Source organism: Sitodiplosis mosellana, unplaced genomic scaffold, assembly GCF_009176505.1.
Source record: "Sitodiplosis mosellana isolate CC-2019 unplaced genomic scaffold, AAFC_SMos_1.0 Smas_scaffold_6166, whole genome shotgun sequence".
NCBI lineage: Eukaryota > Metazoa > Arthropoda > Insecta > Diptera > Cecidomyiidae > Sitodiplosis > Sitodiplosis mosellana.
The window spans coordinates 5,373,748-5,388,468 of NW_022601407.1; the positions used below are offsets into that span (position 1 = coordinate 5,373,748).

Here is a 14,721-nt window from a genome sequence, read left to right on the forward strand (position 1 = left end):
ATGGAAATAGCGAAAATATTTCGCACCAAAATCACGCAATATTCGATATACTTGAGTTTGTCATTGAAATCCCAATGAATAATGGCCAGCGCTGTAGTAATCTAAATACATCTCTGAATGAAAACTGCGCCGTTGTCGGCGCGTCTCAATTTTATTTTATCTTCTTCAGTTATTTTCGTCATTGCTCTTGATGAGAAATTCGTCTTGAAGTTCATGCATTACTCATTCTGGTAAATTAAATAAAAAAAAAATTAAAATTCTTCGCTTTGCAAACTTTCTTTTGTTATGCGATTAATAAGTCAAGGTATGAATCATGCGTTTAAAAATAGTGAGTTTATTCACATACACTTCTGCGAATTGATTAATTGGAATTGATATTGTCGCTTGTGATTTGTTATCTTTTTAATTTTCTTGCTACAGCCTTCGTTCATGTCGCCGTTACATTCGTTTTGGTCGAAATATTTTCTTGTTTTATTTCTTTTTTAATTGCCGATGACCCAAACATCGAATATGGTCTTACTTTATGCATTTTTTTTGCTTTATGAATATAGGTTTGCAATCATTACCTGCAAATAGAAATAGAAAAATGTCATTAGAATAATTGATTCATCAAAGAAAAAACTGTGAAACTAAACAAAGTTGAAATGCATTTATTTCGCTATGATTCATTTCGTTCAAATTTTGTACTGGTTTTGTTTTTCGTCTGCCAATTGTTTGGTTGAATCGATTTTATTTTCGTATTTATGCGAATTTATCCGCTTTATTCCCGTCAATATTTATACAAATTTCTGTGATTCGGTGCAGTTTCAATGGAAATATCCAAACTGTCGAATCATTTCAATCGAATTGTTTACTAAAACAAAGCGCATTTGGACGACCAGTGCGATATCGAATATGAAGCGAAAACAAACGATCAATACATTTTGAAGACCAGTAGAAGGTGTAAGTTACGAGAGAGAGGTCTGACTTAAGAGAGAAGCATAAGAGTCATTTTTAGTAAAAAAAAAACAATTATTCGTCGAGTCATTTTCAATACACGAAAAACAAACCCGTGAAAAAAATGGATCCAGCTGTTCGATATAGAGCCGGATATAATTGCACTAACTGCAATTTACTGTGGTATCAAATAAACATATCGAGCTATCAGTATGGTTGCTGTCAACAGTGCGGCGGTTGGTGTTTTCCAAAATACCAGGTGCGGATTGAAAATTGTTTTCATAAACCACTAAACAAAGCGTCTCAATTTTAGACTCTCAAATAACTCATTTGAATCACTTGTTAATCAGTTCGATATTTTGTTTTGTTCAGGACCTTTTGTTGTCTGCACCGAGAAGACGTTGATGGGATAAATTCGAAAAATTACATGGAATAGAATGAACAACAACAACAACAACAACAAGCGTTCAACAAATGGAATTTATCGCCAAAATGAAAACAACAATTTCTTTGACATATGTCTTAATATTCTTCTGTATCATTTGATGCTTTGACAAATAAAGCAACCTCACAAATAAAAACATTGTCTTTTATTTCCGCATGTTTATTTTTTCAGTCTGTGATAGTTTTCAATAAAAAAAAATTTCTATTTCTTTCCATGAGTGCCATATTTCCGTCAATATTTATCAAGATTTTGTTTCAATCATTCGATATCGTTTTGGATATTTTATCGTTAATTTCAGCAGCAAAAACACTATACAAATTGCGTATGCATTTCAGACGATCCACATTTAAAGGCACCATTTCCAACACGCACGGTACATTTTGTGATCGCCTACGATCTTCCCTGCATACTTGACACAAGCAATCGTGCTTCTTTGAAATATTATTACATTGAAGCCGACGACAAACTCATTCCGAATTCAAGTCTTAGTCGTGTGTCATCGAACGGAGGAATTTCAAGTAAACAAATTGTGGACTCACAAGGGAAATTTTCTGAAGAAAAAAAAATTGCAGCTTAGAAAATAATCGCAAATGGATGCTACCAGTCGTTACAAAGGTGAATATTACTGCGCCAACTGCAATATATTGTGGTATCAAATCAACGTGCAGAATAATCAGCATTCGAGTTGTAGGCATTGTGGCGGGCCATGCTTTCTTAGACATGAGGTAAGAGTAACAAATTATTATTCTCAAATCGAAAAACTGAAACCCAAAGTAATTCATTTGAATGAATCGCTGCTAATCGTTCTTTTCTAGGTTCATTTTCTAGGTGCCAGTAGTTTCTGCATTGAGGCGACAATGATGAAATCATGCAATCGATAGGAAACACTGCAGAATACATATTATTCATGTAATTCTGAGAATAATTCGATGCTTCTTGTGCTCACGCTGTGTCATTTGCTGTTTTGATAATAAATGCATCTCAAAGTACAGTGTGTTTCATGTGTTTATTTCTCAGTCTGCCAATTGTTCGAATGAATTAATGTTATTTTTCAGTGATTATGCTGCTTTTCTATCAATATTTACATACATTTTCGTTACTCATTCGATGAAATTCCAATGGAAACAATCATAGTGTCAATTCCAACGGTAAAGATTACGTAAACTGTATTTGGAAATTCGAAATCTCAAGCATGAAGCATGTGTTATGGAACAGAGATGATTGCAGAGTGAAAACAACAATTGGTATCATTTTCAGATGTGGAAATCTGTACGCGAATCACGAATCGATTTCAGTAAAAAAAAGAAGAAGAAGAAGAAGCCCGAATCGAGTCGAACATCAAATTAGTATTATCAAGAATTTTCAGTCAACGAATAAAAGCAGAAATGTACTCTCTAACTACTATCGCCGAGTATAATTGCGGCAACGGCAATTTATTGTGGCATCGGATGAACTATACGAGTAATCTATTGACTGGATTGACACCCGTGTGACTGTCGCACTTTTCCCGAAATACCAAGAATTAATCGCGAATTGAAATCTTTTTTCAAATAATTCCAATTTTGATTCATCGATTATTATTTTATTTAGGTGTTTATAGTCATTGTACCCAGTTTTAAGTCTAAGAGAAGATGCTTCGATTAACATAATCTCTTTGACATGTATTTTCTTGGCGAACGCATATATATCATTTGAATGCTCACCACAGAATGATCGCATTTCGTTTATATTGTGCATGTTTACATTTTCAGTGAGTCAGTCAATTGTTTGAACAAATTGATTTGACTTGTCCGTTTTTCTGTCAATATTTATATTGATTTCCCCTAAATATTCGATTCCATTTCAATGCAAGTATCCAAAATTGTCCGTTTCAGCAGAAATGATTCCATATTGCTCTATCGACGACCATTTCAAATTATAAAACTCAAGAATGATTCAGTATGAATTGTGTGTCAACACAGAGCAGATCTCGGGAAAATACGATTGGAAATTAAAAGTTCAAACAAGGAACGATCGATCTCCAGCACGGAAGAAACTAGCTACAAATGGATTCCACAGATCAGTTTAATGTCGGTTATTCGTGTCCCGATTGCTTGAACTCATGGGTTGTACTGAATGTCACGTCGAGTTACATGAGTCTGTGCCCGCAGTGCATGAAACGAATATGTACTCCAGTATCATGGGCAAGTATTGATTAATTGTTATATGTGAGGAAAAAAAAGTATCAAATGATTCTTTCGAATTATTGCATCGCTTTTTTTTATTTACTTCCAGGTTCAACACTCTCCTGAATCAACGCCAACACCAACCGAATAATATTTAGCAGACTCAATATGGAAAATATTGCCGAAAAATCAGACTGAACGATCTTGGAATGACAAGACATTATGGATTTCTATGTATCAATCAATAATACAGAAGAGATTGTGCTTAATTCAATAAGAATAAATTAAAAAATGTATGTGAAAAAAATTCAAATTCGAGTTGTTCACATTGACAAGTGTGTGTGTGTGCTCCAAACTTTAGGATTCAACACCAAGAAATTCAGATGATTTAATAAATGCAAGTTTGTAAATTTCGAAGAAAAAAGTCGCTTGATATCAATGACGCGATATTTGTGACCATGCCCCAGAAGTATGCAGCAATTCCATGTGTTTTCTCTTCAAGTTTTTGTTTCAAATGTTCAAACTTTTCCGTCCGTCAAGTGGTATCAGATCAAAATGCAAAAACAGGTCTTAGTCGGTGTTCTGCTTCAAAAAAGCAAAGAAATTACGGAATTTTTGTTATTTAGAAATGGTAATCCAATAGCATTTTATATATTGCTTTCGGAATAAGTAGCAAATATTTACTCTTTCAGTCTGCGAATTGTTTATAAAAGTTATTTCCAGGTTGGTTCGCTGATTTCTCACTTTTCAATCAGAATTCATGCTCGTCAATAAATATGATTCATTTGCAAGTGCGTTGCTGAAGTTGCACCAAAAAGAAACAACCACAGAGCTTTCATCCATAAAAAGAGTTTTGAATTTCAAATTTTACTTCAGTATTGAATTGACATCAAGTGAATCAAGTTCGGTGCAAAGCATGGAGGGAGCAGAAAATAAACCATTTACTCGGTACTGGCTACCGCGGGCTTACTACGATTGTAGCAAGTGTAACCACAGCTGGTCATGGATCATTCCTTACGCTGAACGCGAACAGGCCAAAAAATGTCCACGTTGTCGATCTGATTGTGTCCCACGTCATATTCATATGAGGTTTGTTCTTTTGCAATCATTGAAGATGGCATTTTTTTTTTTAATTCACTTTCGTTTTTAGACTTTAGATGGTACACAATTTCGTTCCCAAATAGCGATACAAAGAGAGAAAAATGTGGACATCTCAAATACCACTCAAGACACATTGTGGTCCAAAAAATTTACAAATGAAGACCAGTGCTGAAAGAACATTTATTTTCTCTTCATTGTTCTTACTTGTCTCGAACGAATAAATTGTTTGATTAACACATTTAATGGAATAATCAGCGAAATTGTTTTGTTTTCATTCAAAAATCATCGTTTCATCTTTTTTAGAGTCATGAATAATTTTTACCACCGCTTCAAGAGAAACAATTTCAATCCATATGCTGAGACAGGATATATTTCGAACGAGTGCTGGTGCTTTTCGAAAGAGGTAACAAATATTTACGGGATAAGTACCGAGAATTGCTTTTGAAAATAAGTTTTGTTTGGTTTAAAGCCAGTATATTGACTCGTCACCTTTTAATCAATATTTATATTCGTCAATTTTTGATTTGTCTGATATTGGGTTGTTGACTTAGCGACAATTAATCTGAACGTTCACTAGTGAAAATTGAAGTTGAAAATCGAAATGATACTTCAGTATTGGATTGAAGACAACTGAACCAGGTCCAATCGTTACAGTTATCAACAATGAAAAGACTTTGGCTACCTCGCGCTTATTACTGCTGCAACAATTGCAACTACAGATGGTCAAAAGTCGTTTCATATGATCAACGTGAACAGCCAGTAAAGTGTCCATGGTGTCAATGCTGTCTCCCACGTCATATTTACATCAGGTTCGATCTTTTACAATTAGTATCACTTCGAAGATTGTTTTCATTTATGTTTATCGTTCATCATTTTTTATTCCATATTTTCCTTTCAGACTGTAATTTGGATTCAACCAAGATGCTATCGGACGAAAAAGAACCATTTTGTTTGGATTATTTAAAAACATGTCGAAACATAATTATTCTAAAATTTTACGAATGAAACATTTAAACTTTGATTTATTAAACAAATAAAGAAATCGATCAGAATTTAACAAAGAAATATGTGGCTCTATTCTTCATTCTTATCTTCAACAAATAAAATGAATCACTCAAACGTTTACTGTTTAATCAACAAAATTGTGTTCCTTTTCTTGATCGCGATTTTGAGGAACGAAAAAAACTGCTTCTCATCAAAACAATTCTCGCCCTAATATCATTTTTCGCTCGACTACTTGTTGATTACTTCAAAAGAGGTGACAAATATTTACTTATGTAGACTGACCATTGTTTATAATATTATTTCCAGTTTGGCTTGTCGATTTGTCATTTCGTCACTCATAAACATTCGAGACAATAAATATGATTCGTCTGGTATTGGGTTGTTGATTTGACTTTAAAAAAAAAATGGTTCAGGACTATCGTTCAAAAATGAAATCGGAATGGAAATGACACTTTAGTATTGAATTGAAGTCGTCGGAATCAAGTTCGATCAAAAGGAAAGTTTGAAAAATGGCAAGACCTTCTCCAATCCACGTTGGATACTACGATTGCAATAATTTTTATTGCCCGGAAAGATGGTCATGGATCATTCGTTACGATCAACGCGATCACCTTGTAAGATGTCCACGCTGTGGCTTCTGGACAACACCCTCTGCATATCTATTACTTAATTTCTGGTACGTTTTGCTTGCAATCCGTAAAGAAGGCATACATTTGATTCACGTTAAATTGTTGACAGCTTTGATGTAGGCTAAATGCCAATAGATTTTGATGCTACCAGAAAAATCTAGACCGTACCCAGATGCTAGTGGAAAAAAAGCATAACTTCTCTTCCAATGAATCATTAAACATGAATCTCTCAACAAAACATATTTCATCTAAAACGGATCAATGTTTTTGAAAAAACCACATCAATCAAAATTGTACATTATTTTCAACTTAGTTCTTATGTTGAATGAATAAATTGAATTATTCAAACTTTCAACAATCAATGTGTTCGTGTTTTATTCATTGTTCTTGAGTTTAAGAAATTGGAAACAAATTTTGCAACATCAAACTCGAAACAGATTTTACTTCATTCTCATCGATCTTCGGATAAATGCATCGCTTAACGAAAATTTATGTGCTAACATCGTCGTGTTCACCACGATGAATTGAGCTGAAGTCGAGGTCACACAATTTAATTTGGTATTAAAAGATGTGCGAACACGAAACCATCCATTTTGAGTAGATTTCATCGTGTGTTGAAAATTTTTGATTACAGTGGAAAATCAATGAACTTTTGAATTCGATGATCACAATCGATTGCGAGCTTCTGCTTAACGAACTAAAATCCATTCTAAAATCCGAAAGGTGAAGATTAGGAAGCAATAATTACTGTACAGATGAAGAATAATTTGTTTGATGTGCCAAGATGAATTGTGTGGTTCATTTCGAAAAATTCATGAAATATTGCGATTTAAACGAAGAAATGATCGGCCATCAATCTATCTCAGCCGATCAGCTGAAGAGTGGAAAAGAATTGAAGATTGAAGAGATGATGAAAGAAAAAAATGGAATACATTTTGGTAAAAGAGTAAAAAAAGGGAACAACGTATCACAAAACTGATATAACTCGTTCTAAACGACCAATTGCCATTTAAATCACCATTTAAATGAAGAAAAATAAACAATAGATCATTATGATGTTTTGCATTGCATTGTGATTGTGACGTGCATGAACCAGAATGCGCACCAGATGCTTCACACACAGCCAGAAAAAAATGTCTATAAATTAAAAGAAAAAATTGAAAGACGAACGCACAACGTGAATTATGAGGTAAGCGCGTACACACGTATGCGTGTTTGATACGCTGTGTGAAGTGGAAGATGCCTACGACAAAATAAATACAAGCTCAAAACGACTGTGTATGAATGACAAATCGCAACATCCACTTGTCAATCGTAACCTGATTCAATGGCATAAAATTGCCGCTACTTCTGTAGATGTATTTGTTGTTGTTATTTCGGTGATTCAACAACAACATTGAACTGCCGTCACCGTTCCATCCATTGCTGTGTCACACATCGTGTTTACAACGAAAGTGCCGTGTTTTTTTTTTCAACATGAAAAACATACTAAATATATTCTGTTTTTGACATTCTTCCGGTGCCATAAGAAATCTTTTGCGTTCTCCCTTCTCTCTTTTGGCAGAGCTCTTCTGTTATACAAAAGTTACATTGGACTTGGGCGTCGTTGGAATAACGACGTTCGCTTGACACTTTGTTCCGTATATAGTAATTTAAAAAAAAAAATAGAGAAATTGACCCATTTCATCACAATAAAATGGGCAAATCGTGTACGAGTAATATCGTTTATCGTCGTTTAAATCGAGAGACGATGGTTCATCACAATTAGGCATTCCATTTCATTTGGGTTGGTGAGTGTGCGAGCGTACGATAATTGTAAACAAAACGAAAACTGAAAAGAGAACGCACGGCGATCGCGCGCAAACCAGACAAACAAGAATTAAACGCGCCATCACTTGCGGCCAGATCTCAGAACAATTAGACTCTAATGGTTTTTCATGTAGTTCAGATTTATGGGCGCACACAAATTTATCACGCAATTGAGGATAAAATGAAAACAGCGCAACGTTGTTGGATTCGGGCTACGACGAACACGCGTGTGTAAATTGATTGCAGCCAGTTTTCAGCGGCTATCTATCGATAAAATGCCCGACTGTCACAAGCATATGGCTGCAAATGTGTGTATATAGCGCTTAAATAGAGCACTAAACCAATCACACGGAGGTTAAGTGCTTCAGGCAAACGATGTTAAATGTGCATCGCTCAGTTTCAGCTTGCATATAGAACGACTGTTGCACGACATCGCGATGCAATTCTCGATTTTGCTGGAGGCATTCGGGCTTAGTGTGATTCTGATTTAGGTAAATCTTGTTTGATTAGAATTTCGTCCCAAATTAGGTCTGTGTTTTTTTTTTGATCAAAGAGCTCTTGAATAAAACAGCTTAAGCAAACAGTTTGAGATGGTGGACGAGGAGAAGTAGGAAACAATTTAATCCCTGATCGTTCTCGTTGATCAAAATTTTATTACCAATTATTTTCGACATAATTCTTGATTGTAATCAACTGATCACGAAATTGAATCGGGCTTAGTCGGCAAAAGAAATAAAGTTCTTTTCATCAAATGGATGCGATCGACGGCTCATTAATGTGGGCTAGCGATAGTTACACTTCAACATTACCACGAAATAGTTACTCAACTCTGACTGGTACTGTAGTAAATTATATTTTATTTTCCACATAATCTTCTTAAAAAATGAAGAAAAAAAAACGGGAAAACTTTTTGCTATAACTTCAAAAGCCTCTCAGCTTTCTCGATTGGAATGCTCAATTCATTTTATTGGAAATTGTCGAAAAAAAACCGCCACTGACATATTTATTGAGTCTATTTTGCGACTGCAAATTATATCGTTGCCTATTTCCGTCTTTCTCTGTATTTTCCTCTTTCTCTATCGTTCTCTTCCCCCTTTCTTCCTCTCTTTCAATCTATCCATTCTATCCAGCACATTTCTCGCTCTCACGTCATTCCCGTATTTCATTGTTTAAAAAAAAACCGTCAGAGCACAATTATAATTACGTATTTGTTTGATAGCAACAACAACGACATCGTAACAAAAAAAAAGACAGCGATGAGACAATCTAATTTATGTTTTCCAGTTAGGATGCGCGTTTAGCCTTCGTCGCCAATTTGCAGCAATAAAAATCGAATAATCGCGCTTTTTGTTGGCGTTGTCACTCTTTAGCATTATGATCATAGAGTGTTTAACACACAGTCGATGCGATTGTTGTTGCCGTCGTCGCCACCGCCTACGCTCGACACCACAAATGCGTAGCTCGCGCAAGAATATCTAAGTCTTATGGAACCATTTATAGACAAAAATGGACGTCAATGAATGGCATTTGCTTTAAATCGGGCGATTTTGTCATTTTGAAATTCAAACATTGAATCAACATGGAAAATTGCCCACTTTCGGTAGTCAGATTGTACACATGCTAAAAACATTTCATTCAAATTTAACACACATTTCCATCGTGTGCTTTTTTATGCTTGCAAAACTCTAAATGTCTACAAAAAAAATTGTCATTCATGAATGATTCTCATTTCCATTTCAGCTGAAACGACTAGTATTTTCGGGTTAAATGCAAATTTAATGTTTTTGGATGAGCATCGAATTTGTGTGGGTTTTGTTTTCGCGCTTGACTTTCACTTGGGCGTGAAATTTCCGATGTTGTACAGAGGGCGACAAAAAAATGATAATCAACTATTCCCCAATGCACACACACACACACACACACACACACACACCGCGTGTAGAATGTAACACTTACGGGGCGATGATCTTCGATTGACGTTTCGAAAGTGTGATTGGCGTGTTGTTTTAATTGGTTTTTTTTTGCGAGCGACAATTTAAATGTGTGTTACTTTCTCGAAAAATGTGTTTTTTTAAGATTAATTGAAATTCGGTGTTTAACAATTGGATCGAGATGTAGCTGCTGAAATCTGCATGCATATCGCTTCATGCACTTAATTTGAAACACGCTGACCGAACGAAAATGGAGCGATTTAAAATTGAAACGATTTTAATATGACGCAATTGAAGACAACATTGGATACAATTAAAGGAGCTCGAAACAAAACAAAAACACTGCCTTCGTATTATGTCATCGTGGGGTGTTCACGTGCGAAGTAATCAATTAGATTCATATCGCATTCGTGTATTGTGTTTTTTGCGGCAATTGAATAATCACAACTCGTTTTGAATTTGTTGGTCACTTGAAAACGGTAGATGATTTTTTTTATCGTTCGCCTATGTTTGTTGTTTCGCGCGGATTTAGAGCGCCACCGTGTTTTGTTGGTGTTTTTCATTCGTTCTCTCTCTTTTCGTTCATGCAAATATAACTGCACCTCTAATAGGCATGAAATAATCCACAAGTAAACCGGTCACAAATTTTACGACCGAAAATAACGATGGCGTCGTCGCCGTTGTTGGCCCCGAATGACGAAACGCTACAACACAAATACACTGAATTACATCAATGGATTTGCCACGCGCTAAACACTTGCTACCATAACGAAATGCAGCCGCTAGATTTGGCTTAAACCAATTTTTCGTTCGTTGCTTTTGCTGTTGTTGTACTTCGTTTCGTTTCGGAACATATTACATATCGATGATGTGATATATTCTTGGTCGAATTTGAAATGTAATTAGGTGAAATTACTGTAACATTTTTTTTTTCTATTTATTTTTTTTTCTTTTGAAAATAGAAAAAGAAAACAGCGCCCAGAGTATGATCCAAAACAATAACGATATTAGCTAATTCAAGCCATATTTTCGAACAAGCTTTTAATGAATTATTTTTGGTGTTTGTGCCATATTGCATAATGCTTGAAATAACAAGCTCCATATGTTGTGTTTTTTTTTGGTTTTGGTTTTGTTTGTGTCGTTCGATCTTTGCATATGAATGCAATTTTAAGACAATGAGTGATTCAATCAGCCATTGACGTGAAAACCGTTAATTAAATATTGATATTCGCAGATTTCCTTTATTATTTCGTTTGAAATGAAAGCGGCCAATTTGGTATTCATCGGCAAACAACGGCGTAATAAAACCGAAAAGAAAAAAGCACACACACGTACACACAACATAGTAGGTCGCTTTTGTCCGGATGATTCGGTTGAAGCGCGTCTTCCAAATACACAAATTGCCTATAAACACAATCTTAAGATACGTTAATGCCATAATCATTGGTTCGATCAACGGACAAAAACAAAAAAAAATCAATCAATGGAGTGATTCTCTCTCTCAGCGCGCTCACATACACGTGTGTGTGTGTGTGATAGCCGTGAGCATAATTACAGCATCCATTATTCGCTCGTATTATTTACAATGCATAAATTATTCTTCTACTGATTGAAGCGTTCAATAGAGCGTGAACAACGACAAAATTGATTCGAAAGTGAAAGATAACAGAAATGGCAACAAAAATTGGGATGTAACACCGGCCATTAGATTCGTGCGGCGCGCATCATTTCGTGTCCTAATTGAATTTCGAATGAAAACTAAATTGCCGATTCGGTATAGTCAATCATTCGATTAAATATCACTTCAATGATGCATTTTTTATTTGTTTCTTTTTTTCTCGTCTTCTGTTTTGCAGTCAAGCACTTCACTAGGTGTGTATGTGTGTGAAAATCAAATAATTTAAATTCCACTGTGTGAAATGGCATTTCATGTGAAAAATACTCATCGATCGAAAAGTATTCAATTCATTTCATGTATGAAAATATCGATGCTCTCAAACACAATCCATTTCACATGTCTCGGAACATGTTTATCGAAAAAATGCCGCCGGTAAATGCCTGCGATTTGAATTCGTTTGAAAAAAAAACCTGTAATTTTATCGAAAACCGCAACAGCAAACGGGGAAAAAAATCAAACAAAATCATTTTGCGAATAAAACACAAAGTGGTAGCTCAATTGACTGAGGGAACTGCAAAGCGAAAGCATAAAAATCCCGCATCATTTGTAAGTTCATAAATGTTCATTTTGTACATTCATAATGTCAACGACGAACTACAGATGCATCAAACGGCTGGAACAAAACAACAACAAATGCATTCGATTTAAAAACCCTCATCACAATGAGACAAATAAACTCATTAGTTTCAAGAGAATATCACCGTATCTCAGATGATAATTTCGATGGTTTCCTTAATGTCTTGCAACAAAGCAAGGCAATGTAACGCGAAAAAACGGCTGTTGAACTCACGCACACGTCCGTGATAAAACGCACGTTGATAATTTGATACGAAATTGCGTCGAAAATCAGCATATGGATCACGTAGAGAAAGCCATGGACTGTGTTTGTGTGAAATTATGAAAGCATTAATAAGCCCAGCGTATGAGTCGAGTTGTTTAGAGCCCAGATTGAACCGGACTGGGAGAGAGAGAAAAACACAGAAAAAGAGAGAAAGAGACAGTAGCAGAGAGAGAGAGAGAGAGATGGAAAAATAATATCTTTATATGAATATCAGAATCCGAGATTGTTGCATCAGTTTTCATTGAGATTAACGTGAAATGGTCATTCGGCGCGGTCTTCTTGATGTTCCCACTGGCGGCACCGCCACCGCCTTCATCTTCGTCGTCGCTGTGTGTAAATGCACCCTTTCAAACGAATCATGGAAATGGCATCATGGGCACGCATCAATTTATATCATCACCCAAGTACCATCTTTCGTCCGACAATTACGGAGCAGCTGTTTTACAATGAATACACACACGAAATGAAAAAAAAAACACTTGAACCCAAACATAAACAAATGTTTGCAAAACAAAAGTTGAAGCAGCAGCAGACAAAGAAAGAGAGAGACAAAACAACGAGAAAAAAAGTGCAAACAAACAAATAAATTACTTGACGGCGTAACGCGTTTTTTGAATCCTACCGTCGAACGTGTTGCATGTGAATGCGAGCGAGTGAGAGCGCGTACGAAAGAGATAGAGCATCTTAATAACCGAAACATATCCAGTAAATTGCAGTAAATCGTAATGCGATAGCAATTCGTAATTTATGAACTACAACGCGAATAATAAGCAAAATTCGTAAATAATACACCAAAAATAGAGTCAAAAGAATGAAGCAAGCGGCGAATAAAAAAAGAAAGCCAACCGAAATAAAGTTTTTTAAAGAAAGAAAAAAAAAACACACACACACAGCACATTTTTTCGAGTAATTTTGCGCAATTGAAGAGCCGCCGAGCGTCGATGATGATGAAAAGCCAACAATCTATCGAGTTTTGTTTATTATAATTCAACGCAATAAACGCACACCTTAGATGGAATCTAACGTATGAAATAGTTTTGGAATAGTTTTTTCTGTCGGAATTTTATCAGGCGAGTTTTCAGTTTCACAAAGAGCGCGATTATGCGATTCCGAGTGCGAGTTGTGCAGCTGCTGCTGTGTGCGTTTGATCTGGTGCGTGGTGCGAACATAATTGATATATATCGTTAGTGATAATTGCAGAAAATTAAGGGGGCCTTTATTGGTTGTCGATTTTACAGGTAGCAGTCGCTTTTAAACGGGCATAAAATACCGTGTAATCCAAACATTCTAGCACTGCCAAGCACCGCCTTATTTCACTATCGTTTTATTTTGCCGGCGAATTACAGATTTTTCTTTTTTATGATAAATGAAAACGAAAGTACGCACATTTTTTCTCGCTAACCTGATCAGCAGCAGCAGCTGGTCTTGCAAAACACACACATTATTAGCTAATAGCCTTACAACAGCTACGGTTCAAATGGCAACCGGTAATGAGGTTGTTTGCGAACACAAAATGGGACAACGAATCTCATTAGAGGAGTCGAAAGTTAAAACTCCATTTTTTCGAATTCTTTCGCTCAAATTTTTCTTTCTCTCTCTCTCTTTCTTTGATGAATCTCTGCGTCTATTTGAGCTGCCGATTCAATCGATAGTCCAACAACCTTTTCATTGCGCGAATGAGTTGAAACCACGAACTTGAATGGATTCAACACCGGTCCCGTTGTTATACCTTATGTCAAACACCGATTGATGTCATGTGTGTGTGTGTCTGTAAAGTGATATGCAAGAGATGAAGCCCTGGTAAAGTAACAACCACGGAATTGACAACAATAAATCGCGTACTCAATCGTACCGAGCAATAAATCGCATACAATCAAATTGAAACATACGCAATTAAGTTTTTAATTTTTCGAATTTGTTCACTAAAAACAGTCTATTCTCCCCCCCCCCCTCTCTCTCTCTCTCTCTCTCTTTCGTTTACGTTTTTTCTTTATTGGGTGGTTAATTTTACGTGTTTTTTTCTTCGTTTACTCCATCCGCGATCGTAACGCGAGACACATGAGAAAGTCAAGACTTCAAGATTGACCTTTGTGCTCGTTGGGCCTGTGTGTATGTGATTTTCATAAAATCATAAACTACCTTGTAAGCGCACCGCGAGCGAGCGCGTACTCGCACTCTGTG

At 35.9% G+C, this 14,721-nt stretch overlaps 1 protein-coding gene and 1 long non-coding RNA gene across 2 annotated transcripts in view; one reads left to right on the top strand and one right to left on the bottom strand.

Annotated features, from left to right (window-relative positions):
- Positions 1-14,721, bottom strand: part of LOC129575249 (SH2 domain-containing protein 4A-like) — a 41,291-nt gene that overhangs the window by 12,290 nt on the left and 14,280 nt on the right. The gene's annotated exons all lie outside the window — the stretch shown is intronic.
- On the top strand, positions 3,856-5,015 carry LOC129575252 (uncharacterized). Its single transcript, XR_008688780.1, has 3 exons — positions 3,856-4,177; positions 4,260-4,635; positions 4,697-5,015. It is a non-coding gene; the product is annotated as an uncharacterized LOC129575252 (long non-coding RNA).